This window comes from Haemaphysalis longicornis, unplaced genomic scaffold (assembly GCF_048455015.1).
Source record: "Haemaphysalis longicornis isolate Haplotype H1 unplaced genomic scaffold, Haemaphysalis longicornis Haplotype H1 scaffold_6, whole genome shotgun sequence".
Lineage (NCBI taxonomy): Eukaryota > Metazoa > Arthropoda > Arachnida > Ixodida > Ixodidae > Haemaphysalis > Haemaphysalis longicornis.
This window is the reverse complement of record NW_027526407.1, coordinates 110,846,914-110,874,723: the sequence shown is the minus strand read 5'-3', so window position 1 is coordinate 110,874,723 and position 27,810 is coordinate 110,846,914.

Here is a 27,810-nt window from a genome sequence, read left to right as displayed (position 1 = left end):
AGGTACTAGGATACGTTCATCATGCTGCATGAAATCTTGCTAGAAGCCAAAAAAACCTCAACAGGTATTTTTTCCACTTTCCACATCTTCACACGATACCGCAATGGGTTCTCTATTGATTGATTGATTGAACCTTGATTGATTCATTTTCTTCTACGTTCAAGCCACACGCCTGGACGCAATGACAAAAACAGAGAAGCACAGGGGCAGCCCTATGGCACGAAAGGGAAACTCATAGTCTTAAAATATAATAACGAGGTGGACCACATCTGTGAAAAAAGAAATATTGTTCATGCTAATTTATTGTACATTTACGTGCCCCATAGGAAGGAACATTTTCTTAGACAGGAATTGAATGCTTTTTCCTAGTCGTGGTTGACAACTGCGTCACTGTCACGCGCATTGCCACAACACTCCATTACGTGCCTATCGCTGAGTGCGTTTGTGAATATCCTACGGCCATGGGTGCCACATGAATAGCTGTGGTATGACTTTTTCTGTTAAAAACCTGCATAATTTCATCGCGTAATGGCATAATGTGATTGAGCAATTATTTCATAATAATTTTACTTGTAAAGGATTGTTAGTTTTTATTATGCTGTTAACTTTTTTAAAGTCCTCCAAATCCCTCTTTCAGCACGCAAGAAATTCTCAGCCTTATAAGATGGATGCATGGTCAATGAGCGCGTTCTTGTCGTATGCGACATCTGCATTCTACCGCTCACACAAGTTTATGGTGAGAATGCTCCTCGTGCAGGTGAAATACTTGTTGGAGGGCATTCCTCATGAGTGTAACCATTCCGCTCTTCGGGAAAAAGTCTCTGGGATAGCTATCACTGCCTAGGACGACTGGGTTGTGTTTTAATCTCGACTGCCATCTTCCAACCCTCCAGGGTCTTTGAAGTGTTCCTAACAAAGGTTTTCTAGGCTATGTCGCGGGGTCTTTCTAAACTTTTCTTCATTCCTAATGTGCTCACCATATCAATGGCCTTTAGTTTAACGGCGTTGAATAAAGGTGCCATTGCTGTAAAAGGTTATTTTTTTTAATCTCAATACCATACCATATGCTCCTATAGAGATTTTTGTGACCACTGAAAGGGTGGTAATTAGTACAATACTGGAGACAAACTGGACACCTACTAATTACACCAATGCAAGGCCACCAAAGTTTTCTATTGACAAAGTTCTACTACTTAAAAACATTTTTGTTACTAGAGCAGTGTTACTGTATTAAGCAACTATTTGTCGACTGTTTCAATGGGGACGGCTTTTCTACGGAGAAAATAAAGCAATATTAGTGTCGCTTTTTCCGGAGAAATATAGCAATTACCGACGTTTTTTTGTTATCTTTATTTGGCCACATTTTCTTTTTGGAAGCAACGTTTGCCTGTGATCTTGTTAAATCTGGAAATTCATCTTGTGACTGTTCATCTGTTTATCTCCTGACTGGAAATTCATCTCGCGGCGCCGTGACTGTTGTCGGATGTCGGCCGCGCCGTGTCAGTGACAACAACCTCCAGTGGTAGTCGCCTTCGACCGGACCTTCTACTCGCCGCCACTCCCGCCGCCGCCAAAACTGTAAGGCCCCTTGTGAAATTTCTCGCGAGCTTGGACTCGGACTCTTCTTGAGCGAGAGGGTGTACGCGTGCTACGCCGGACTTCGAAAAATTTTATTTCTTTTTTTCTCCTTTCTTTTCTACCTTTTATTTTTTGATAAATGCTTCCATTGCTTAGAGCATGGTCACCTGCCTCGTGAATTTTGAGCCGCTCCCACTACGGCCCTGAACTTGCCATAACATCACAAGTGGCTTCCGCGACTGGACTCTTCTCAACACCTTGAAGAGCAGGACGTAGAACCGAGTGTAATTCACGAGTAAGGTGGCAGCATAGACCTCGAAAAGGCTATCGCTCTAGGAAAGGAATTGGGTTTTAAGGACGCGGAGCTTCGGGAAAGGGTGAAGTCTGAGCAGAGTCGAGTAAGGCAAGAATGGCTGGCAGAGCGTGAGGCCGTGAAAGCAGCTGCAGAACGTGCGAGGGAAGCATCCGAGCGGGAGCAGAAGACGTTAGAGATGAAGGTCCGGTAGCAAGATGTCGCGAGAGATAGTGCTCAAGCTGATAGCTCAATACCTGAGGCCGAAGTTATAGACATGCAACGGTGATCAGTCCTGACAAGCTTATTCCGCCGTTTGATGGCAGGAGAGACGATCTCGATGCCTACCTTCTCAGGCTCGAAAAAATCACGCTTTTGCAGAAGTGGCCTGAAAGTGAATGAGCAGTAGCTCTGAGGATGTACCTCGCGGGGAAGAGCTGACATAGATAGGGAGAATGACCTCAGAGGGCTCCCTAGATTACAAAAAAGTGAAGCTGGCCCTGTTTCACTGATTCCGCTTCACGTCTCAAGTGTACAAAGAGAAGTTCAGGCACACGAAAGCGGAAGATGGGGAAACCGGAATACAGTTTGTTTCCGGCCTTCCTGGCTATTTTGACAGGTGGCTAGAGACGTACGGCTTCGCGAAAACTTTCGACGAACTGCGGGGCAAGATGATCAGAGAACAATTCATGAAGTGCTTCCACACGCAACTAGCCGTCTTCATCACGGAAAGGAACTGCAAGACAACTAAGGAGATGGTTGAAGCTTGCGACCACTTCGTGGAGGCACAGGTGATCAAAAACTTGGGTAAGGTCCGAAACGAACCGAGAGGTGAGCAGAGTGCAGATGAGGCCCCAAAATTAAGGAAGACCCAAGGTTGCTTTATTTGAGGCATAAAAGGCCACCGTGCTAGTGACTGTCGAATCTCAGGATGGCATGGTAGCGCCGGCATGTGCGGAAACCCTGGCCATAAAACCAAGAACTGATGATGATGATGGTTTGATTTTATTGGCGCAAGGCCGACATGGTCATAGAGCGCCAAACAATAGTGACTACATGAAAGTGGCATGGAAGTAAAAGTAGAACATTTCAGCAAAAATAAGCAAAGTAAAACACAACATAATGAAGGTGACTGGTGTAAAGGGCCAGGTTGTCAACATGCATGATAAGAAATGAGATGTTAAAATTTTACATCGGTAAGAAACTCGAAAACGCGTTTGACTGAAAACATGGCTTCATCTCCTAAGAAGTATGACGGGTGTGGTGGAATATGTCGCGTGTGTAGTTGTGGGAAGTATTTGTGTCGTGTTGTGTCAAGTGCCTTACATTGTATAAGGATGTGGATCACGGATAGGGCCTCTCCGCACCTGCTGCACAGAGGTCTTGGAGATCCTGTGAGCAGGTGGGAGTGTGTTATATGAGTGTGGCCTATCCGTAACCTAGCAAGGGCAACCTCAGTGTGTCTGTTGTGTGTGTCAGTCGTGTATGGTCCCAAGAGTGGCTTTATTATGTGTAGTTTGTTGTCTGTCTGTTGATTCCAGAGTGCTTGCCATGTTTCGCGAAGGTGTTATCTGATGTGTGGCTTGAGGTCAGTGTAGGGTACTGCTGCTATGTCCGGTGTATTTGTATGTGCAGCAGCAGCGGCCATCTGATCAGCGGTCTCATTTCCCGCAGTCCCAGAGTGGCCTGGAACCCAACACATGATCACCTCGAGATTTAATGCATACGCTGACATAATGGTTTTATACACTACATTAAGAACATGGTTTTTAGAAGACTTGTTGGATGACAATGCATGTACAACACTCAGTGAATCTGTCAAAATGATAGACTTGGGTATTTCATGTTAAAACACGTGATTTAAAACAAGCAAAACTCCATGGGCTTCCACCGTAAAAATGCTGGTCTTCGAGTTCGGGGTCTTAGAGACTCTAAAATTGGGTCCGTGCGCCGCACACGACACAGTAAGGGCAGTTTTTGATGCGTCACTGTAAAACTCTGCACATTCATACTTAAACTGCAGGGACAAGAAGTGCTGCAAAATGGCAGTTAGTGGTACCCTGCTTTTATCAATTTTCTTGAAGGACAGGTCACAACACACAGGTTGAAGCTGCCAGGGTGGTAAGACGTCAGTAAAAGAAGATGTGTAAATGTCTAAAAAGGAGATGTCGAAATTTGAAGCTTCCTGTCTCACTCCAAGTGAGAACGGCAAAGGAACAGACGGGCGATTTACAAACAGTGGCGATGTGGATGTATCATAAAAAACAGGTTTAAAAGGATGGTTATTGAAAGATGAAATTTTAAAAGCGTAGAGAAAGTCCACATACGTTCGTTAGTACTCAAGGCACCACTTATTACATTCAACATATAGACTCTGGGCCGGGCTAGTGCGGAAGGCACCCGACGCAAGGCGCAGACCCAAGTGGAGTACTGGATCAACACTTTTTAGGGTTGTTTTCAATGCCGACCCATACTAGACACTGCCGTAGTCTAATCGGGACCCGACTAAGGCGGTAAAGACCCGGAGAAGTAGTTCTTTGTCTGCCCCTTAGGATTGATGGGAGAGGACCTTAAGAATGTTTAGTGTTTTAAGGCATTTATTTTTAAGTGCTTTGATGTGAGGTATGAACGTGAGCTTGTTATCAAATATGACACCTAAAAACTTGTGCTCCCTTTTAACAGGAATAGGTGCACGATTAAGTGTAATCTCAGGGTCGGCGTTAATCCCGCGCTTGCGGGAAAATACAACACAAGTACTCTTGGCCGGGTTCAGTTTAAATCCCTTAAGGTCCGCCCAGCCAGCTAGTTTCTTAACACCGACCTGTACTTGACGTTCGCATATTGACAGGTTACAGGATTTAAAAGATATTTGCACATCGTCTACATAGATGGAACAGGAAATGGTCGGCGGCAATGACTTTCGGAGGGAGTTCATCTTAACTATAAACAAGGTGCAGCTTAGAACTCCACCTTGCGGCACACCATTTTCCTGCAACTATACAGTGGAGAATGCACCGCCAACCCTCACTCGAAAGGCTCGTTCGGCCAAATAACTACAAAGAGTGTTCATCATGTTGCCAGAGATACCAAATGACTTAAGGTCACTGAGGATGCCGTAGCGCCAGGCTGTATCATAAGCTTTTTCAATATCGAAAAATACAGTAAGGCAGAACTGGTTATAGACAAATGCATCTTTTATGTAGGATTCCAAAAAAAGAAGTTGATCATCGGTAGATCGCCCCACCCTGAAGCCTGCCTGGCAGCCCTCGAAAAGACCGTTGTACTCCAGAAAGTACACGAGCCTACGGTTTATTATCTTCTCGAGGAGCTTACACAGGCAGCTTGTCAGGGAGATGGGACGATAACTTGCGGGAGAGGAAGGGTCCTTCCCCTCCTTCAGAAAGGCCACAACTATGGCCTCCTTCCAAGACCTTGGAAGCTGCCCCGAAAGCCATATTCTGTTGTAGAGGTGTAGGAGTGTCTCAAGAGTGTCTGGGTGTAGGTGTTGTAGCATGGTGTATGTAATCTTATCTGCCCCTGGAGCTGAAGGTTTACATGTGCTCAGGGCAACCCTCAACTCATAGAGTGTAAATTCAGAATTGTAACCAGATTTTGACCTGTATTTGTCATAGAGGGACTTCTTTTCACAAGTATTTTTATGTTTTAGGAAAGTGTTTGTTTAGTGTGCAGAGCTGGAAACGTGTTGGAAGTGTTGTGCAAGGGTGTTAGCCTGGTCTTCTAGTGTATCCCCTGTTGTACTGACCAGGGGCAGGCTGTGTGTCTGTTGTCCTTTAAGGTTACGTAGTCGTGTCCATACTTTTCGCGTGTCTGTGTATGAGTTGATGGAAGTGAGGAAGGCGCGCCAACTCTCCCTTTTCGCCTCACGACGCACACGCTTTCCAAGAGCCTTTGCCCGTTTAAAGGAAATGATATTATCTGGCGTGGGGTAGCGGCGAAGAACACCCCACGCCTTGTTCTGGGCATCTCGCGCCCGCCTACAGTCTTCGTTCCACCAGGGCCTCCTTGGGTTGCGGGACGCACTGGAGGCCTGGGCCATAGACTTTTCGGCGGCGTCGAGTATGTGTGCCGTAACGAGTTGGGCTGCTTCCTCCACGTGTAGGTGTTTTATGGTTGTGTGGTGTAGTTTAGATGTTTCTGTGAATGTACTCCAGTTTGCTTTTGATTCATTAAACCTGTTCTGGGAAGATGGACTGCATGGGTCTTCATTTATGTACGTTAGGGAAGTGGGGAAGTGGTCACTACCATATGTGTCCGCGCCCACGCCCCACTCAAGACATGGAAAGAAAATTGCAGAGCCACTAGCCAAGTCAAGATGCGAGTATGTATTGTGTCCTAAGTTATGGTATGTAGGCTGTTTTTTGTTGAAAACGCATGCTCCTGAGGATGTAAGAAACTTCTCTATCAGGCGACCTCGGGCATCCGTTCTGGAGGAGCCCCAAATAGAGTTGTGCGCATTAAGGTCGCCTGTTAGTATGTATGGTTCGGGCAGCTGGTCAACCAGTGCCTCGAAATCAGAGCTGAGAAGTGCAAAATCAGGAGGAATGTAAATGGAGCATACCGTTATCAACCTATAAAATATTATCGTACGGATTGCTACAGCCTCAAGGACAGTGTTCAAAGTGACAGGGTGGCAGGTTAAGGATTTCTGGGCTACAATTGCCACACCTCCTGGAGAGTGTGTGCAGGCAACCCTGTCCTTTCTGAATACCATGTACCTATCTAAGAAATTTGTTTGTTTAGAATTGAGGTGAGTTTCCTGGAGACACATGACACTTGGCTGACTGGCATGCAGAATCTCATACACATGGTCAAGATTTTTAAGGAGGCCTCTGCAGTTCCATTGGATGATGTTTTCTGTTCCCATTATTTAAATTTAATAATAACTGGAGTGTGTATGTCTTTTTGTTTATGTGTCGTCTTTCGGGGCTGTTATTCTAGGATTTTTATTCTTTTCCGTCGGCTTAGACATCGGAGGCCGCTCCTTGCACTGCGTTGCAGGCAGGAACGGCGCAACATTCATTTCCTCGTCGGATGCCAGAAGGGTGCCTGGCGGACCAGGCCCCTCGCACTTGGCCCTCTTTCGGGAGCCCTTCGTTTGAGCCGCCACCGCCGAGGGCGTCCGGTGCACCAGAGGTGGCACGGGCGGTGCGGTGGCGGTGGGAGCCGATGCAGGGCCCCCGGTGTCCATCCCCTCGGCACCCTCCGACGCAGTGGAGGACGGGGTGGCAGGGGCGGGAGCGGCATCGGTCCCAACAGAGACGGTTGGCACCACAACCGCTACTGCCTCAGCAACCGGCGTGGTGCCGGGTTGGGCTCCATGAGGCAAACCAGGGGGGGGGGGCGGGCGCGGGACCAAGTCCGACTCGCGGTACTGGGTCTTAGCCGAAACCAGACGCCGCTCCGCCCCCCGGCGAGCTGCGTCGGCGCACCTGCCCAGAGGGAAGGAGGCGAACCTCTTCCACGCCTCTGAGAAGGTGATGTTTTCGGTTACCTTGATGTTTATGATTTTCTTTTCAAGTTGAAATTTGTCCCATTTCCTGGAGTAGGCCGCGTGTAGACCCTGGCAGTTTATGCAAAGAGACTGTTGAACGTTACAATTTTCGGACGCGTGGTCGTGCTGGGCGCATTTCGCGCAGGTAAGTCGGCCGGGACAGGAGTTCGTGCCGTGCCCGAACCGTTGGCACTTGAAACAGCGCCGCGGGTTAGGGATGCAAGGTCGGACTGGACATCGCACGAAACCTGCATTGATATATTCCGGAAGGCTCGACCTGTCAAAGGTTGGGATGAGGTGCTTTGTTGGTATGTGTTTATCATCTCTTCGTATAGTTATTCGCCTGACCGCTGTTACGCCCTGGCCACGAAGGCCCTCCAGCAAGTCGGCTTCAGTTTCATTCAGTAGGTCATAGTTTGACCTTACCCGTAGGTCATAGTTTGACCTTACCCTGGTAGTCAAAGAGGTCCCGGAGCTTCCTGCCTGGTAGACAGGCAGGGAGCTCATCGGCCGGATCTTGACCAAGGCTCCGACGGCCACCGTTCACGGCGTCTAACCCTTCACCTTTCAACTTCTAGCCACGGTAGGTGACAGCTTAAGTATGGGGGGCTCGGGGTACGCGGTGTCGCCACTCACCGTCACCAACATTACTCAAGGTGCACCGTGTAGCAAACAGCCAACATCTATAGTACAAAAGGCCCGAATCAATAGAAAAGAGTATGGTTGAGAAGCCAAACAAAAGACCGATTCAAAGGTAAAGTTCTTGGTAGAAAACCTACCTTTCGTGACTGGACAAATGTTCGGAAAGCCGATACTGGTGTTACGCGATTCCGGAAGTAATACTGTTATCGTGTGCCGTGATCTTGTGCCAGACTCTTGTTCGATGGGCCAAGCTTCCAGTGTGGTGTTCGTGGATAAAACTGCGCAGCAACTTCAAGAAGCGCGTGTCAATGTCCACACGCTCTCCTTTTCCGGGATGATTTTGGCGAAATGCATGCATGATCCTCTGTATGATATATTGTTCGGTAATGTGCCAGGAGCCAGACCGCCCAGCGACCCTGACTGGAAATGGCAAGCACAAGTTCCCGAAGCCAAGACAACCCCAGGAAACTGTCAATAACCAGCTCAAAGTTTGAGCTGCCGTAATACTAAAATGGACTTTAAGAAGCTCGTGGCTGTCGCAGAAACCAACACGCTGCCTACAGGTAGCTTTATCATCGTGAAGGTCACGAGAGATCTGTTCAAGGAAAAACAGGAGCAAGATGACAGCTTAAAAGTTTGTTTTCGGAAGCGGGAGACAGTATTTAAATCGAGGAGTGGCAACCACTACAAATGCGTCGTAGACAGGGGATTGCTCAACCGACAGTATCACATTTCGTCTGGACGGTCATTCAAGCAGGTGGTGGTACCCTATCCTTTGAGGAACACGCTCCTACAGATGGCACACGAAGGCATCATGGCCGTACACCAAGGCATCCGCAAAACAACGGACAGAATCCTTGACAAATTTTAATGGCCGAACATGCATGTTGACGTGAAGCGATTCGTAAAGTCCTGTGACATCTGCCAAAGGACTGCAGCGAAAAAAAAGTAGCGTTGTACCGTTAGGAAGCATGCCGCTTATTGACACTCTGTTCCGAATAGTAGCAGTTTTTCTAATCGGTCCTAATAAATCTGCTCCCTATAAAAAACAAATTTATCCTAACTATGATTGACTTCGCGACGCGCTACGCCGACGCCGTTCCGCTGCAAGCATTGATAGCGTCCACGTCACAGAAGGTCTTTAAAAATGTTTTCCAGAGTCGGAATTCCGAAAGAAATCGTCACAGACCGAGGGGCAAGATTCACCTCAGAACTCATGCGAACGTCAACCGACTCTTGTCCTTCTAGACCCCCCATACGACACCTTATCATGCCATGAGCAACGGATTGATAAATTTACAACGGAACGATGAAGACAATGCTAAGACGAATGTGCCAAGAAAAACCAAGACGCTGGTAACGTAACTTGGAACCGTTGCTTTTTGCGTACCCAGAAGTAGCCTAAACCAGTCCCGGATTCTCGCCGTCTGATTTGGTACTTGGCCGATATGTTCGGGGACCTATGACAGTCCTGAAAGAACTATGAACTGGTGCGGCCGTGGAGGAAGACTTACGGACCACATACATACCACATCGAGTGACGCACAGACTCGAAGAGACGCCACAGCTTCCCAGGAAGAGCTGCAAAAGGGGAAGATGACGCAAAAGAAATACTATGACGGAAAGGCTGTTTCACGACAGCTTCAACCTGGAGATTGCGTCCTCGAACTCCTTCCAACCGACTCCCAGCTTGCCACCGGTCAGCACAACTGCAGACTCACTCCAATACCTGGCTTAGGCACACGCACAATACTTCCGAGATGTCTCCAGCTCTGCACACTATGTAATCAATTTTCTGAAAAATTGTCTCAAGAAAAAAAACCATATGTGACAATATCAAATTAATATCTGTTTCTGTAAAATTACACGTCAAGACCTGAGATTGCTCTTAGCACTTGTATTCATTGAGCTACAGGAGCCGACAATAGATACACTATCATTCGACACCCAGGTGCAGACAGCGTTGAGACACTCCTGCACCTATTCAACAAAGTACACTTTTCCAGGCGCCTCCCATGATTTTAGAGGAAGACTATGATAGCGGCTTCTCTGAAAAAGGGTAAGGACCCTTCTACGAATTACGATCTATCTACGAACGCCTGAACGCCCAGACAAGCCGCCTGTGGAAGCTTTCACAGAGAGTTATTATTGGGAGACGCGTACTTATTAGAGTACAATGGCGTGCCAGAGAGCTGCCAGGCTGGCTACCAGCTACCAGCTCGTCACCCTTAAGTAATACTTAAGGGATGCCTTCATTAATGAATTGTTTTGCAGAACAGTACTTTTTACCATGAGAAGGGATATGACATTGATTGGTGTTTCTTCATCCTGAAAGACCTCAGTTTATTTGGGGTTCTGGTAAATGTGTTAAACACCCTTGTTAGTGACCTCGCCGAGAGAACGCTTCACGCAAGAGCCGATAGTGCACTGTGAAGGGTTAACGTGCAACAAAACAGCGTGCTGCAAGTTCGAGTTTTTAGCCGCACTCTGTCAATTAGGTTGAACTCTCTTTGAAACGCATCGCTTACTAAAATTTCTTATTCTATGCATGAACACGAGGAACAGTTATCTTTTAGTTCTGGTATATGTCAATTTGTGAATGTGTAGTGCAGTTTGGTTTCAAAAAACGTGCCCGTTGGATAGACAAGAACGGTTTTAAAGCACAATCTTAAAACAATACTTCCTAACATTTTTGTTCTATGCATGAACACGAGGTGCAGATATATTGTACATCATATATATGCCAATCTGTGAAGGTGAGTTCCAGCTTTGTTTCAAAAAACGTGCCCGTGCACAGACAATAACGGTTTTAAGCACAATTTAAAAACAATACTTGTGTCGGTCTCCAGGAACCGTAGAATTCATACGGCCCCATATATTACTCTAACGGCTTTCAGATTAGTGTCAGAAAGAAACACCTTTTTTATGAGTAGTGTTGGACTAAAACTTACATCATATCTCACATTACAGAGCTTAATCCTAAACGCCTAAAAACAATCGACATTCTAAAAACCATGCTATGCACCCCTACAGAACGGACAAGGAACTCCAGTTACTTGTTTTTACCAGTTTGTAGGTCTCGATTGGACTAAAGCGCGGTGCGTAGGTCTGCTGCAAAAATGGCACAAAAATCTCGACGCAGAGTTGCTTCTCGGACTTCGCCTTGCTTGTGAGGCTTTACGCACAATTCCATTTCAGAGACTGTATGGCGACAGCGATAAGTGGTTCGTGCATCAACAGATGATATCAAAGAACTCGGTGTATGCCTCAAACATGATGGCTGGCACAAGCCATTGCTTACATTCCACCCTTCGTTACACATTCATTCTTAAATTGTGGATTCATTTGTCAGCCTTTCTCAAGTAGGATAAAAGAGGAAGCTTCTGAATTCGAAGTCGCGTTTAGGAGCATTTCCTTCACGTGTCGTGTGACCTTTAGCTAAACAACTTGAGAAACACAAGGAACCCGGAATGGCGTTTCCGCAGCATTTGTTGTGTTTATGGGACACGAATCGATGGGAAAAATTTTACTGTGATACATCCAAGTCTGTGACTGCTGTGTCATCTAATGCGCATGAAGAGAATTTTCCCGTCTGAAACTATATAAAGGCACATAACGGTATTTTCATAGCAGAAGTATACCCCCTACTTAGTTTTTTATGTTACATTGTCCAATGTCTAATTTCAAAGTTTATTGTGAACACAATATACAAAGCGATAAAAAATATGCAGTAATTCGTCTTTTCAAGGCTATCTTACGAGCATATACCTAAAACATAAAATTATATATATGGTGGTTTCCAGGCCATCCTGGGATTGTCAGGAAACGGTGCACGGATGAAACGGCTGCTGTAGCTGCAAATAAAGACACACTTGACTAAAGAACGGTCCCTGCACCGACATCGAGCCACACATAAGCCATCAACTGGGCAGTCTCGTCGAATCACCGATTTGGCAGTCTCGTCGAATCACGGCTGCCGTACACCATGAGCCGCTGCTCACGAGGACTCCCGCTGAGTTGTCTCTTCGTTTTCGTCGATGCTTGGAGTCTGGCTCCTAGTTTGTCCTAGCCAAACCTCGCATTGAAGGAGTCTCTCAGAAATTCTTCACCAGCTCCAGTGCATTTCGCGGCCATCCTTTCGACTTCACCTGTAATATTTCTCCTGTCCAACTTTTTGGTGTTTGGTGAAGACTAAACAATGTTGTTTTTTGATGATCGAGCTGAGAGGACGATCTCAATACGATGACCGACGTCCGATTCTTGAAACCGGTGAGAGATGAGGACTGGCTTTCTTGCTGGATTTTGAATTTATTTACCCTATTTGCACTACTCCAAGTATCTACATCAGGAAAGAATGACAGCTACTTTGTCCCTATGTTCGCAGCATTGTTTACGGCCAAGATTTATACTGAACTCGATCCCCTCGACCGTCGGTCCTCCGACACAAAACTATGCTTTTGATCCCAAAAACCACGCCTTCAAAGGGGCGTTTAAGAAAGATCGAAAAAACTTTTTAAACAAGATTCTTGTGGACCATGGATTGGCCACAAGAACTAACCTATCCTAAACATGTCCCCACCCCTAGTCAAATAACCCAACACCCTTTCATGGAATTCATTGTACGGTTCCCACGCACGTTATTGCAACCGACAAGCAAATACAAAACATTTGCCACCTAAAGTCACTGACGCGCGAAGTAGCCCAACCATAGGGTTACGTGGGCGACACGTGCACAAATCGAAAGCAGAACGCCCAGAGCTGTCTTCGCGCGGCTAACATTCTAGAATGTCTTCGCCTTGCTTCATCGCCTTTGTACCACCGCGGGCGACCACAATAAAGGATTCCTGGGCCAATCCCTTCCCCAGACTAAGTAACGCCTCCGCCCACCCGCTGACTTGCGCGAAGAGATGCTCCAAACCCAGGCGAACATTCTTTGGGCAAATGACCCATAGACGAAAAGCATGTACGCCGGCTTTGTAAAATCATCACAGAGTATGCCGCGCGCCTTTTAGGATCTCAGAGACGGCATCCTTTTGCTTACCATTTCTATAAACCTTGAAGAACGACCGGGCTACCTCCCCACGTCGGAAGCCTTAATAGCATCGCGGGCGTTCTCCGAAAGAGACCAACTCGATAAGACTGCTTTCACTGCTATGTACCCGTCCACCTTTCTCTGAGACCATCCAGTCGAGCTGACCACATAGCAATATAACAGAAGTACTCAGGCTAAGGACCCCCGTATTTTGCCACAGAAAAGGAAGGAACACACAGTATGCTCTCAGCAGGCGTTGATTTCGCGTCCTTGCGGCTGTATTACGGAACGGGAGCGTGGCAATTACAAGCGGAAGCACCCCTGATACATCAGCTACGGTGGCTTTTATTGAATAAATCTGGAGCCAGAAATTAAGATCTAGTATACTAATTTTTTCTACAAACTGCCCTAGTTGAAACTTCACTGCCTGTATACCAAACCTGCACAGCACTGACGTGACCGTAACGAGCCTGTTCGAGGTCAGTTTAGTAGTGTCTCCTTTGCCCTTGTACATGTGCTTTATTCTGCTGGTTTTCCGCGTGTCGGGTTTGTCTCTATTTTGTCTCCTAGTGCTGATGGCTCATAGTAGATTTTCCTTGTTCTTTCGCCATAATTGTTGTATTACTCCATAAATATCGTACTCTTGCCTACCCCGGTGCTTTTGGGGAGCTTTTTCTTGTCTTTTTTGCTGTTTGAGCTTCTCCCCGTGTATCTGTAAAGATTCCGGCTGCCCGTTGTGAGATCTCAGTGCCGCTGCAGTGCCTCATCATCTACCTTACAGAGTGTGTCCGCGGTAATTGCGTGAAGGTCCCTATTCAAGCACCCTACATCATCCTACCGACGCGCATATCTCACCGCACTACCCACCCGTATCAAGTTGCCCATCCATATGCTCGCACTACTACTTTTTCTGCCTCTTTTTTTCCCCGTGTAACAGTGGACTGCAATGGCCTTCCCTGTGACGTTCCAGCCATCACGTGTTCATCAACATTTAAAGAGAAGGTCACCACGCACATTTCCATTTGACAACCTGTGTACATTTATCTGTAACCCAGCCCTTAAGTAATACATCCTACATAGGGGTCTTTAGAATATTAAAGTGATGTGATGTGATGTAAAAATAGGCCAATGCATCTTCACCCTTAAGCATCTTCCCGTGTTCGTTTATGTGGGGATTGTGCGTTTTCCTAATGACTGCTCATCATTCTATAGCTTTTTTGGTGCTTCTTCACGGCTTCCTTGTGTTTGTGCTACCCATCGCTCACTGCACTCTCTTATTTCCGCCTACACTAAATGCTACACTTCCTGTTTTAGGTGCCTATATTGCTCCCGTTTTATGTCCACCTCCACCTAATCTGGCCCCAGCCTCTTGGCCAGCCTGTGCTCTCTTTACGCATGTCTAAGCCTTTGTCTGACCTCCCTGACTTCTATGTTCAAACCAGGTTCTTGGTGTTTCCTTTCCCCTCCATCAATTTCGCCATCTACCTTGACAATAGTTTTCTGCATAGTTTTTATGAGAAGGTAATATTACGTTTCTTCCGCATCATTTATTTCTATGCTAGCATCTCAGCTTTTGGCTATACGGCAACTTGTTCACTGCTTAACTTAGCGTATTGCCCGTTCGGTACGGTTTGGCGACCCCCAGTTTATGAGAACTTCGCGTGGCTTTGGCGGTTCCAGAGAGATCGTAGTTAGTATTTTTGGATACACATGGCACTGCTTCCTGCGAGGGAGTGTGGGCAGAGTAGTGTGACTTCGTTTGTTTAAAAGGGGATTTAGGTTTGCTGGAAAAGTAGAAGACACTCTGGAGCACCCAGCCGGAGCTTACACAAGTAGATACGCGTTAGTACCGCTGAAGGACTTTGATTGCGCTATCAAAGCTTCTGGGTGATGCCAATGATGTCATCACTGGAGTCTCACTCCCGTGCAGCGAATATACCGCCTCCATTTTGGCCTGAACACAAAGGGTCTTGAGGTTTTTAGGTGATGGGCAGCGCTGATTGGCATGGTGATTGCCCCAACCTTGAGCACAAACAGACGGCGTCTCTATAGACGCTACTCTGTCATTGGGGTCATAGAAATTGGTAGGGGGCTGAAATTTTGGCCTAGGTGATTGTGTTTGTGCCTTTTATGTGGGTGCGGTTGTTTGTACCGCAAGAGGGGGAAGGCGAACCACAAGTAGGCCAAAACACAGCGGCAGCGCATTTATTAGGTCCCTTAAAGACTAAGCGCGCAAGGTTTCCGTGTAGAGCAGGTTAAGGATCTACCTCGAGAGAGACAGGCAAGCGCTGTTCTACCTTGCGACTTGGCTGAAGAAGTAGTTGAAGTAAAAGTGGGCCTCCGTAAGCGCAAAGCACAGCTCTGTGTCCGTGGTGTTGAAGGTTGGTATACCGGGGAATTTATTACAAGACTGCTTGCAGAAGAAGCCCCGCTGATGCCTCACCTCAGAATTACAGCTGATTGCGCCTAGTATGGTGTCTCAGAGTCACAATTTTGTATGTATTGCAGGCCGCCTTGTGAACCGGCGCCAGCTGAAAAATAAGACGGAGACAAACTGCTGGCGTAAGAGCCTCGAGCTAACTTCCTTCTCCTCTTCTCCTATCAGAGTGCAATCGCCTAGCAACGACGGTTGGGTTGCGTGTATACTGAGACGAAAGTTGTAGATCCGTACAAAGATCTAAATTTTTTTCTAAGTACAAATCAAGAAATGTTGTGAACACAAGTTGCATTTCGATTGGTGCTATCTAAGTGAGTAATAAAATTCACGAGGTCTAGAATGGGGAATATAAACAAGGTTCCGGGAACAAGGCGGGGGTACAAACAATTTGTAACAATTCAAGGAATGCAGAAACAATACATATGTGTAACAACACGCAAAAAACTTTACTAAGAGAAATATGTTTGTCATAAACCGTGTGGGTTATTATTAATAGCTCATTTTGCGTAAGTTTTGTAATTGTGTGTAGTAAGCTATTTTAAGTTTTTGTGGGAGTGAAAGAATATTTTATCCTGCATGTACGATATTTCCGCTAGGTTAAGGATAGTATTGTTACCATAAATATATTCGTACTGGGAAAGCTTTGAATCGATACGTTGTACGGAGTTTTAGCACTTTTCTCGCTCTCCACGACTACGGTTGTTTTGTAATCCCGTGCCTGTTAAGAGTTCATGGTGGTTCGTTGCTTAATATTGGTAAATAATGTGCAATTCACAGTGCCGATACTATATTCAGCACACAGCTCACTGCAATAAAATAAAAGCTAGGTGTACCAAAAAATGAATATATGTTCCTCATGACTACCTGCACGTGATTATTTCGGGTACAATATGATAAAAAGTAGAAAAAAGGGTGCCGTGTTCTGGTACAATGCTTTTGTATTTAAGTGAGCGTAAATCGCGAAAGATGCTTTTTGTAGACTCTGCCTATGAGCTGCGCCCAGCGGATTGACGAGTCCAATATTTCAATAAATATTTACAATTATATACTTTCAAGAGTTCATCATCATGAACTTCCAACTTACACACGTAAAAGAATTACTTTTCACGTGGAGAAAAATTATTTATTGATGAATTTTAAATATTTAGGTTAATTTCTCGAAGCCAGAGCATAATGGAGTTCTCGGAAAATTGTTATAAGGCGTAAGTTTCGGATAGACTAATACCACTGAGCTATCAACTCGGGATTACGTTAGCCCAGGAAAGAAGCAACGCATAATCATTTAAAAATAAAAATTAAACTTGTTTTGCTCTTGTAAAGCAGGTGAATTGCGATGGTGACTCCTTCATGCGTGTTGCGACACCACGCAAAAATGCGGGTCCCTGACAATGCCTGGAACCTCGAAGCTCAACCCTTTGTGTCGTTGTATATATGTGGGGTGGTAGAACGCAGAGGTCCCAGCTGTGCTTGCCGAAACTCCGTACAGCCCGGCAGTTGGATTCTCTCGGGAACATTTCTGGTCCCACGGTAACGGTTCGAAGTTGGCGGGTCGCTGGTCAATGCGTAATGCCAATGAAGTACGACCCCTCACGCCCTTGTACGAAAGCGTTTACCAAGTGCGGAGTCTCGTAACCTTTAAGCCTTATCAGTTCAATTTTGAAAGGAATATTATTGGCGGTAAATTTGTAAGCGGGGGGTGATTTCCGGCAATGTTGATATACTGACGTTTATGAGAACGCACAATGCCATCGACGTTTCTTTTATCGAGACGAACTCCGCTCAAAAATAGCTGGATACATATTGTATGTAGCGGATCCATTCAAGTATCGATATTGGCCTTCAGTATAGTAACACATAGCTAAACGTTCGTATGGATATAAGCTTACCCAAAGATGGCTGGAGCATACAATGTAAAGTCCTATCGGATTTCGTATTCTTAGCAACTCTGTGGTGAACTGACGTAATAGTGCATGTGAAGGCTGAGAACGTACATTACCGATAACGCTGATATAATATCGGCCAAAGCTCTAAAATACGGCATAAATATGTCGCTCCCTGCGTGATTGCTTTTTTGTAGCTTGCGTTTTTATTGTTACGGTTTATGTACTGGTAACCTGTTTAATAAGAAAACTTCATGCAAACACTTTTTCTGTTTGAAAGTGAGCGGAAAAAGCACGCGCTAGACCAAATTCAGGAACCAGCCTTCACAAATTCCTGTCACTCAGCCCCTACTCAGTCGCTTGCTAATGCTGCCCCAGAGTAAGGAGAGCTCGCTGAACCTCTGTACCTCGTCAAAATTCCTACCCGCGCCCGGCACAGTTAGGAAGTCAGACAGCACGTAGTCAATATAAACACGAGGAATCAGCACAGGCGGCGGAGCTGTCGTAACACTAACGACCACACACTTCTGGGCTGAGGGCATCCAGGTCTTCGAATACCAAAATTGTCGGATTTTCAAAAGAAGCAGAACGTATTCCTTTTTACCTCACATATGTTCGAGGCACGCTGTTGAAGCATGATTTATTTATTAAACGTAGTTGAAAACCAAGGAATATGGAACCTTGCATTCCACTTCCCAAATCATTTGGTTTGTCCTTCGGTTAATGTCGACCACTGGCAGACATTTACACGAACAGAATTAGCATTCGAAGTTTTGACACAACAGTTATTTTTGTATAGCTCTGAAGCAACGAACAAGGGTTCCGTAATATTTTGATGCCTTCGTTATTTTTACCCGTTGATGTACGGTGGTACGTATGCTCTATTGCAAAATACCTCGGCATGACGGCGCGGCAATTATAACACCCCCAATAACCGGCTAAAATCTGGTGGCGTTTTTTATTTGGTAGTTTCACTGCGTTTACTTAAAAACCATAGAAGGGCTTTTTTGTTTTACGTTGTAGAAATCCCAAAATTCCACGATATTGTTTTCTCAAGAAGCTCGTAAAATGACGAACAGAAGAACAAACACCTCTGACAACACAGTGACCCTCCGCGGTGGCTCAGTGGCTAAGGCGTTGCGCTGCTGAGCATGACGTCGCGGGTTCGATTCCAGGCCGCGGCGGCTGCTTTTCTGATAGAGGCGAAAAGCAAAAACGCCCGTGTGTACGAGATTTCGGCGCACGTTAAAGATACCCAGGTGGTCAACATTATTCTGGAGCCCTCCAATACGGCGAGCCTCATCGCCTGCGTTGAGTCGGCGCGTTAAGCCGTATAATCAATCTGACAACACAGTGGGGAAAATGTTAAGCTATGACGTCTTCAAAAAATATATGGTGTGGTAAAAGGACACATGTTTCTAGTATAAAACATTTGGCGTTTTGATACATCAATTGAACGTACAGCCGTAAAAGCAATGATGCGTTTGCACATGTTTTTGGTTTTGTGTGTGTCATTGGCCGAACCCTAATTTATCACCAGGCCACCATTTATTTTCGGATTCCCGAACTTCTCATATGTATGGATGTCATACTGTTTTTACACTGCTATTCTCGGTTAAACAAGATGTGTACTGTCGATACACAAGAATTCCTGGATAAATCGCCGCCAACTTTAGAGAACAGAAATAGAGAAGCACTAATTCAATACTTTTGTACTAATTCGTACGATACCCATTATAAGCAAACGCCTAGTTGCTCCGTGTACGAAAAATGATTGTTGTATATATCAGGTACCGAAAATGAACAGTGCTGTAAAGAGTAAAAGAAACTCGGGATTGCGCGGATATGGAATTTGAACACAGGCTCTACAGAGTAAGTGCTGCTTCCTATCGTTTTACTTCTTTTTATATTTGTGGAGGTACAGCACCACCATAAAAAAACATCACCATAGAAAATACATACAGTGTCGCCATTCTTACCCTTTCCTTGCTTTGTCGTTTTAAATCTTATTCTGTGTAGTATATGATCGAACACGCTATACCCAAGCAGGCACTTTCTCTTGCATTTGAATGCTTCAATAAAACCGACACCCTCTCCTGAAAACCTGCCTCGCTTGTCTACCCTGCAGATGACGCTTAAGCTATACCATACGCACCATTGAAATACTGCAAAAGTGCAAAGCAATATGGGGTCACATGGCTTGCCTTCGATATTTTAAGCGTCTAGTACATCATGCATATTCGTTTCAAATGAACGTTTTAACCAGTGGTTCTTGTCGACCACCACAAGACAGCACCCCCGTTAAGCAGTTACTCAAAGCACGTTGCACACTTAACGGTTCGTTAAAAATCAAAGCCTCTGCTTCGCTTCACTCCGAGCCATTTGCTCTGTCGCTACGCTTTAAGTGTTATTGTCTGGTTTTTAGTAAACAAAAAAAAGAAGTCGCCTCCTACTGAACTTGTATTCTCCTTCCCGTATTCGAAACTTCGATGATGATGATGATGTTTGGAGTTTAATGGCGCAAGGCCGACTAAGGGCAAAGAGCACCAAACAATAGTGATTACATGAAAATGGCATGGAAGTAAAAGTAGAACATTTATGTAAAAATAAACCAAGTAAAAGACAACGTAATGAAGATGACTGGTGTAAAGGGCCAGGTTGTCAACATCATGATAAGAAATGAGATGTAAAAATTATACATCGGTAAAAAACTCGAAAACGCTTTTGGTTGAAAACATGGCTTCATCTCCTAGGAAGTAGGACGGGTGTGGTGGAATATGTTGCGTGTGTAGTTGAGGGAAGTATTTGTGTCGTGTTGTGTCAAGTGCCTTACGTTGTATAAGGATGTGGATCACGGATAGGGCCTCTCCGCACCTGCTGCACAGAGGTCTTGGAGATGCAGTGAGAAGGTGCGAGTGCGTTGCATGAGTGTGCCCTATCCGTAATCTACCCAAGGCGTCTTCGGTGTATCTAATACGTGTTTCGGTGGTGTATGGTCCCAAGTGTTTTTTTATTACGTGTAACTTGTTGTCTGTTTGTTCACTTCAGTGTGTTTGCCATGTTTTGCGAAGTTGTTGTCTGATGTGTGGTTTCACGTCGGTGTAGGGTAATGTGGTGATGTCTACTGTATTCGTGAGTGTAGCAGCACCAGCCATTCGGTCCGCTGCTTCATTCCCGACTATACTACAGTGACCAGGGACCCAGCAAAGAACGAGTTCAAATTTGCGTACATACGCAGACATAATACCCTTGACGATCAGATTGACAACGTGGTTTTTAGAAGGCATTGTTGACAACAGTGCCCGTACAACTCTGAGGCAATCTGTATAGATAATGGATTGTGGGATGTGGCTTTGAAGTATATGATTGACAACAAGAAGTACACCGTAAGCCTCTGCCGTAAAGATACTAGTATGACTATTCAGAGTTTTGGTGACACTAAGACCGGGCCCATGCGCCGCGCAGGACACAGAGGTGGAAGTCTTAGAGGCATCCGTATAATATTCAGAGCACTCATACTTCTGCTGCAAATACAAGAAATGCTGCAGAATTGCACATGTGGGAGCTTGGTTTTTATCTACATGTGTGAATAATGTGTCGCATGAGACAGGGCGGAGATGCCATAGTGCTATGAAATCTGTTACAGAACTTTGGATGGTATCTAAAAAGGAGACAGCAAGCTCTGACGCTTCCTCTCTAACTCTGTAAGAGACACGACAAGCGGAGCCCTAGATGAAGCACAGGGTCCAGCATTCTGAGGGATGTTTTAGTGGCTGACCCGAAGACAACGCTGCCATAGTCCAATCGTGAACCTATCAAGCTGATAAAAACACGCAACAGAAGCTATTTGTCAGCATCAAAAGAGATGTTGGAGAGAACCTCCAGGATATTCATTGTTTTTAAGCATTTATGTTTTAGTTGTTTTATGTGTGGTATGAATGTGTGCTTTTTGTCAAAGATTCTACCTAAAAACTTGTGTTCCTTTTTTACAGGAATCGAGACACCGTGGAGTTGAATGTCAGGATCCGGTCGGATGCCACGCCTCTTGGAAAACAAGACACAAGTGCACTTCCCTGGATTAAATTTAAAACCGTTGCTATCTGCCCAACCAGCTAGCTTGATAACACCAAGCTGAACGTGGCGCTCACAGACAGACAAGTTACAGGATTTAAAGGACAGCTGAACGTCGTCTACATAGATCGAACAGGAAATCGACGGTGGCAGCGCCTTCCTAAGGGAATTCATTTTCACAATAAAAAGGGTGCAACTTAAAACTCCACCTTGCGGCACTCCATTTTCCTGCACATGAACGCTAGAGAGTGCAGTTCCAACTCGCACACGAAAGGTTCTTTGAGACAAGTAGCTGGCAAGTGTGTTCATCATGTTACCTGCCATGCCGAATGACTTGAGGTCGCTTAGGATGCCATACCGCCACGCGGTATCGTACGCTTTTTCTAGATCAAAGAATACTGTCATACAGTACTGCTTATGAAGGAAAGCATCTTTTATATACCCCTCTAATGCAACGAGTTGATCGTTGGTAGATCTCCCCGCCCTGAAGCCTGCCTGGCAGCTCTCGAGAAGACCATTGTACTCTAAGAAGTACCCGAGTCTCCTGTTTATCATCTTCTCAAAGAGCTTACACAGGCAGCTTGTCAGGGCATTGGGGTGATAACTGGCGGGAGAGGAAGGGTCCTTCCCTTCCTTTAGGATAGCCACTACCATGGCCTCTCTCCAAGAGCGAGGAATGTGCCCCGAAAGCCATATGTTGTTGTATAGATGTAGGAGGGTTTCAAGAGTGTCTGGGTGTAGGTGTTGTATCATTGTGTATGTAATCTTATCTGCGCCTGGAGCTGAAGGTTTGCACGAGCTCAGGGCAGCCCTCCACTTATAGAGAGTGAATTCAGAGTTCTAAGAAGTTTTTGATTTGTTTTTGTCGTGTAAGGGCTTGTTTTCTGCGGATGTTTTGTGTTACATGAGAGTGTTTGTGTAGTGTGCTGAGCTGGACAATTGTTCAAAGTGTTGTGCAAGCGTGTTGGCCTGGTCTTTGAGTGTGTACCCTGTTGTGCTAACCAGGGGCAGGCTGTGTGTCTGTTGTCCTTTTAGCTTGCGTATCCGTGTCCAGACTTTGTGAGTGTCGGTGTATGAGTTGATGGAAGTGAGGAAGGCGCGCCAACTCTCTCGTTTCGCCTCACGACGCACACGCTTCCCAAGAGCCTTTGCCCGTTTAAAGGAAATGAGATTATCTGGCGTGGGGTACCGGCGAAGGACACCCCACGCCTTGTTCTGGGCCTCTCGCGCCCGCCTACAGTCCTCGTTCCACCAGGGCCTCCTTGGGTTGCGGGACGCACTGGAGGCCTGGGGCATGGACTTTTCGGCGGCATTGAGTATGTGTGCCGTGACGAGTTGGGCTGCTTCCTCCACGTGTAAGTGTTTTATGTTTGTGTGGTGTAGTTTAGATGTTTCTGTGAATGTACTCCAATTTGCTTTTGATTCATTAAACCTGTTCTGGGAAGATGGACTGCATGGGTCTTCATTTATGTACGTTAGGGAAGTGGGGAAGTGGTCACTACCATATGTGTCCGCGCCCACGCCCCACTCAAGACATGGAAAGAAAATTGCAGAGCCACTAGCCAAGTCAAGATGCGAGTATGTATTGTGTCCTAAGTTATGGTATGTCGGCTGTTTTTTGTTGAAAAGGCATGCTCCTGAAGATGTGAGGAATTTCTCTATCAGGCGACCTCGGGCATCCATTCTAAAGGAGCCCCAAAGAAAGTTGAGCGCATTAAGGTAGCCTGTTCGTATGTATGGTTCGGGCAGCTGGTCGACCAGTGCCTTGAAGTCAGAGCTCGAGAGTGCATGATCAGGAGAGATGTAAATGGAGCATACCGTTATCAAGCTATTAAATATTATCATACGGATTGCTACAGCCTCAAGGACAGTGTTCAGAGTGACAGGGTGGCAGGGTAAGGATTTCTGGGCGACAATTGCCACACCTCCTGAAGAGTGTGTGCAGCCAACCCTGTCCTTTCTGAATACCATGTACCTATTCAAGAAATTTGTTTAGAATTGAGGTGGGTTTCCTGGAGACACATAATACTTGGCTGATTGGCATGCAGCATCTCATACACATCGTCAAGATTTTTAAGGAGGCCTCTGCAGTTCCATTGGATGATGTTTTCATTTCCCATTATTTAAATTTAAGAAAAACGGGAGTGTGTGTGTATGACTGTTTGTTCATGTGTCCTCTTTCGGGGCTGTTATTCTAGGATTTCTAGGCCTTTCTGTCGGCTTGGACATGGGTGGCCGTTCGTTGCGCTGCGTTGCAGGCAGGAACGGCGCGACATCCATCTCCTCATCGGATGCCAGAAGGGTGCCCGAAGGACCAGGAGCCCTTCGTTTGACCCGCCACCGCCAAGGGCGTCCGGGACACCTAAGGTGGCACAGCAGGTGCGGTGGCGGTGGGAGCCGATGCGGGGCCCCCGGTTTCCATCCGGTCGGCACCCTCCAACGCACTGGAGGACAGTGAGGCAGAGGCGGAAGCTGCACCCGTCCCTACAGAAGAGTTGTTACCACGACCGCTGCTGCCTCAGAAAGCGGCGTGGCGACGGATTGGGCTGCCTGAGGCACCCTAAGGGGGGGCGGAAAGGGACCAGGTCAGACTCGCTGAACTGCGTCCCTGTGGACCCCAGACGCCGCTCCGCCCCCCGGCGAGCCGCGTCGGCGTACTTCCCCTGAGGGAAAGAGGCGAACCTCTTTCGCGCCTCTGGGAAGGTGATGTTGTCAGTTGCCTTCACATCAATGATCGCCTTCTCCTGCTTAAACTTCTGGCAAGTTCGAGAGTAGGCAGAATGGAGTCCCTGGCAGTTGGCGCAGGGGAGGGCTGACGATGGACAATTATCAGATGGATGATCATGCTGAGCGCACTTTGCGCAGGTCAGACGACCACGGCAGGAGTTGGTTCCATGCCCGAACCGCTGGCACTTAACGCAGCGGCCCGGGTTCGGAATGTAAGGACGAATGGAGCATCGGATGAACCCTGCGTTGATATGGTCAGGAAGTGAGGAGCAGTTGAAGCTCATAATAATATGTTTCGTGGGGATTACCTTATCATCTCTACGCATCGTGATGCGGCACACGGCTGTGACACCCTGATCCTTTAGACCTTCAAGAATGTCGGCATCTGTCTCGTTAAGAAGATCTGCGTCAGAGATCACACCTTGCGAGCTATTCAGGCTGCGGTGGGGTGTGACCCTGATGTCCAGATCGACCATTTTCGTCTGACCAAGAAGTGTGGTTGCCTGCTGCTGGTTTTTTACCTCGACGAGCACTTCGCCTGTGCGTTGTTTTTTGGCATTGTAGGTTTTCCCAATTATTCCATCAAGGTATTTTGTAATCAAAAACACTGATTGGGAAGCAAGAGGGCGGGCTGTGTAAAGAGATTCGATAACCAGGAAACGAGAGTATTTGTCTGGCTTTGGGAAGCTCATGCTTGGAGGGGGAGATAAAAAAATACTTCGGTGCGGCCCCTTTTCAGGGACCGACACGTTTGGAGGGGGTTTTGAATTTTCCATACAGCATGGAAAAAAAGCAGGGGACGGGGGTACCTTCTTCTCAAACCTTACCCTGATAGCCTGAGAGGTCCCGGAGCTCCCAGCCTGGTAAACAGACAGGGAGCCCATCCGCCGGAGCTTGACCTGGGCTCCGACGGCCACCATTTCAGGCTTCTACCCTTCACCTTTAAACACATCACCACTGTAGGTTACAGTTTTTGTTGGGGGCTCGGGGTCCGCGGTGTCGCCAACACCGTCACCAAGAATACTCAAGGTGCCCCGTGTGGGGATTCGAAACATCGAACACTTCTCTTTCCACGTAACCTGTGTTAGATACATCGTAACAAAACATTAGCAACATCACTAGAGAGGAATGAGACGATATTCTTGCAAGCATTGCAGGACAGCTATGCAAAAAATGTCAGTACCGTTCAGCCTGCCAAACATGTATAAAAATCACATCTTCAAGACCAAGTTGTACCAAGTTGCCTAAATACGTATATAAAAGTTTATTGCTGACAACGGCCACTGCGGTAGCACTTAACCTCAGCGCTCCTGTAACCAGATTTTCAAAATAGAGTACATGGTGTCTCTCTGCTAACAAATCTTCACCACCTCATGTAAAATAAATGCGCAAGTTATATCCAACCGTGTTCACCATGTCTCAGTCGGTTCGTCCTTGCACACATTTCCCGTATTTTGGACCAAAGGAACACTGGCAATGTTCACAGTATTTACGAACATTCAAAGTATGTGAATGCATCCCTTGCATTACAAATCATATCTACAAAGAAATGGTAATTCATTCAAATTGACCTTTTAGAAGTTGACAAGTTTACCATTTCACAGTATTCTCTGTGCTCGCATATGCGTGCAAAAACCAGCATACACAAATTGTTTCAGCTTTGTCACAACGTACATTAGGAGGGATAATTTTTCTTTGCTGCCGTCAATGAGCCAACATACATGCCAGTACGCCAGGTACTAGGATACGTTCATCATGCTGCATGAAATCTTGCTAAAAGCCAAAAAAACCTCAACAGGTATTTTTTCCACTTTCCACATCTTCACACGATACCGCAATGGGTTCTCTATTGATTGATTGATTCATTTTCTCCTACTGTCAAGCCACACGCCTGGATGCAATGACCAAAACAGAGAATCACAAGGGCAGCCCTATGGCAAGAAACGGAACCTCATAGTCTTAAAATATAATAACGAGGTGGGCCACATCTGTGAAGAAAGAAATATTGTTCATGCTAATTTAATGTACATTTACGTGCCCCATAGGAAGGAACATTTTCTTTGACAACAATTGAATGCTTTTTCCTAGTCGTGGTGGACAACTGCGTCACTGTCACGCGCATTGCCACAACACGCCATTACAGGCCTATCGCTGATTGCGTTTGTGAATATCATACGGCCATGGGTGCCACATGAACAGCTGTGGTATGACTTTTTCTGTTAAAAGCCTGCATGATTTCACCGCGTAATGGCATAATGTGATTTAGTAATCAATTTGATAAATATTTTACTTCTAAAGGATTGTTAGTTTTTACTATGCTGTTAACTTTTTTAAAGTCCTCCAAATCCCCCTTTCAGCACGCGAGAAATTCTCAGCCTTATTAGATGCATACATGATCAATGAGCGCGTTCTTGTCGTATGCGACATCTGCATTGTACCTCTCACACAAGTTTATATTGAGAATGCTGCTCGTGCAGGTGAAGTACTTGTTGGAGGGCATTCCTCATGAGTGTAACTAAACCGCTCTTCCGGGAAAAAGTCTCTGGGATAGCTATCAGTGCCTAGGACGACTGGGTTGTGTTTTATTCTCGACTGTCACCTTCCAACCCTCCAGGATCCTTGAAGTGTTCCTAGCAAAGGTTTTCTAGGCTAGGTCGCGGGGTCTTTCTAAACTTTTTCTTGATTCCTTATGTGCCCACCATGTTGCCGCGAACCATGTATGGGTTTTTTTATTTATTGTTTGTTTTTACTGCCGGGCCACGCCCGGCTGTGTTATCCGTGTTCCAAACGAAGTGCGTCTTACATTCTTTACTTTTAAGCCGCACGGGCTATCACATTCAGATAAGCAGACTGCTTCGTTCTAACTAGCCCAGAATAATCCTCTGTGATCTACAATGTGCTGGATGTGAACCGACGGTTCGAGAAAGACTTGCGCCGAAAGATAAAAGCCTGCAGAGCAGACGCCGCGGCATTCATTCGACGACACTCGCCTGTGCTAATCACTTTATTGACCGCTGCTTCGCCGCCTTTGTATTCTTTTGAGTTGTTAGGGGAGCACAAGTTCACTCCAATACACTTGTTTCTAATTCAAGACAACTGCGTCGTCCTTGGCTTCGTGACATCTGGTGGAGGTGCTGGGTACGCAGCCTTCATGCCCACTTCAACCTCTTGAAGCCGCCAAGCCAGTCCAACAAGAACCAGCCCCCGCCAGCAAGATTTACCACCTGAGTTCGACCTACTACCGGAAAACCGAAGAAGAAAGACGTCGCCACCAGTACCATGGTCAACCAAGCCAATCCTCTCGTCGTTCTGCAGCAGCCACGGGAACCGCCATCATTTCGACGAGCCCCCGCAGAAGACCCAAATGAATGGTTGGAAAACTGGAGCGCGTCCGAAAAATTCTACAGGTGGGACGACGCAGAAACGTTCCGGCATGTTTTCTTTTACTTGGAAGATTTCTCGGACTGTGCGCATACTACCGGCGCTTCGTCGCAAACTTTGCACGCATTGCAGAACCACTCACGCGGTTGACGAAAGATAGCACCCCTTTCAGCTGAAAAAACGACTAAGAAAAAGCATTCTGCGAGCTGCAAAAACGCCTGCAAAGCCCGCTTGTGCTCGCTCATTTCGACGAAAACG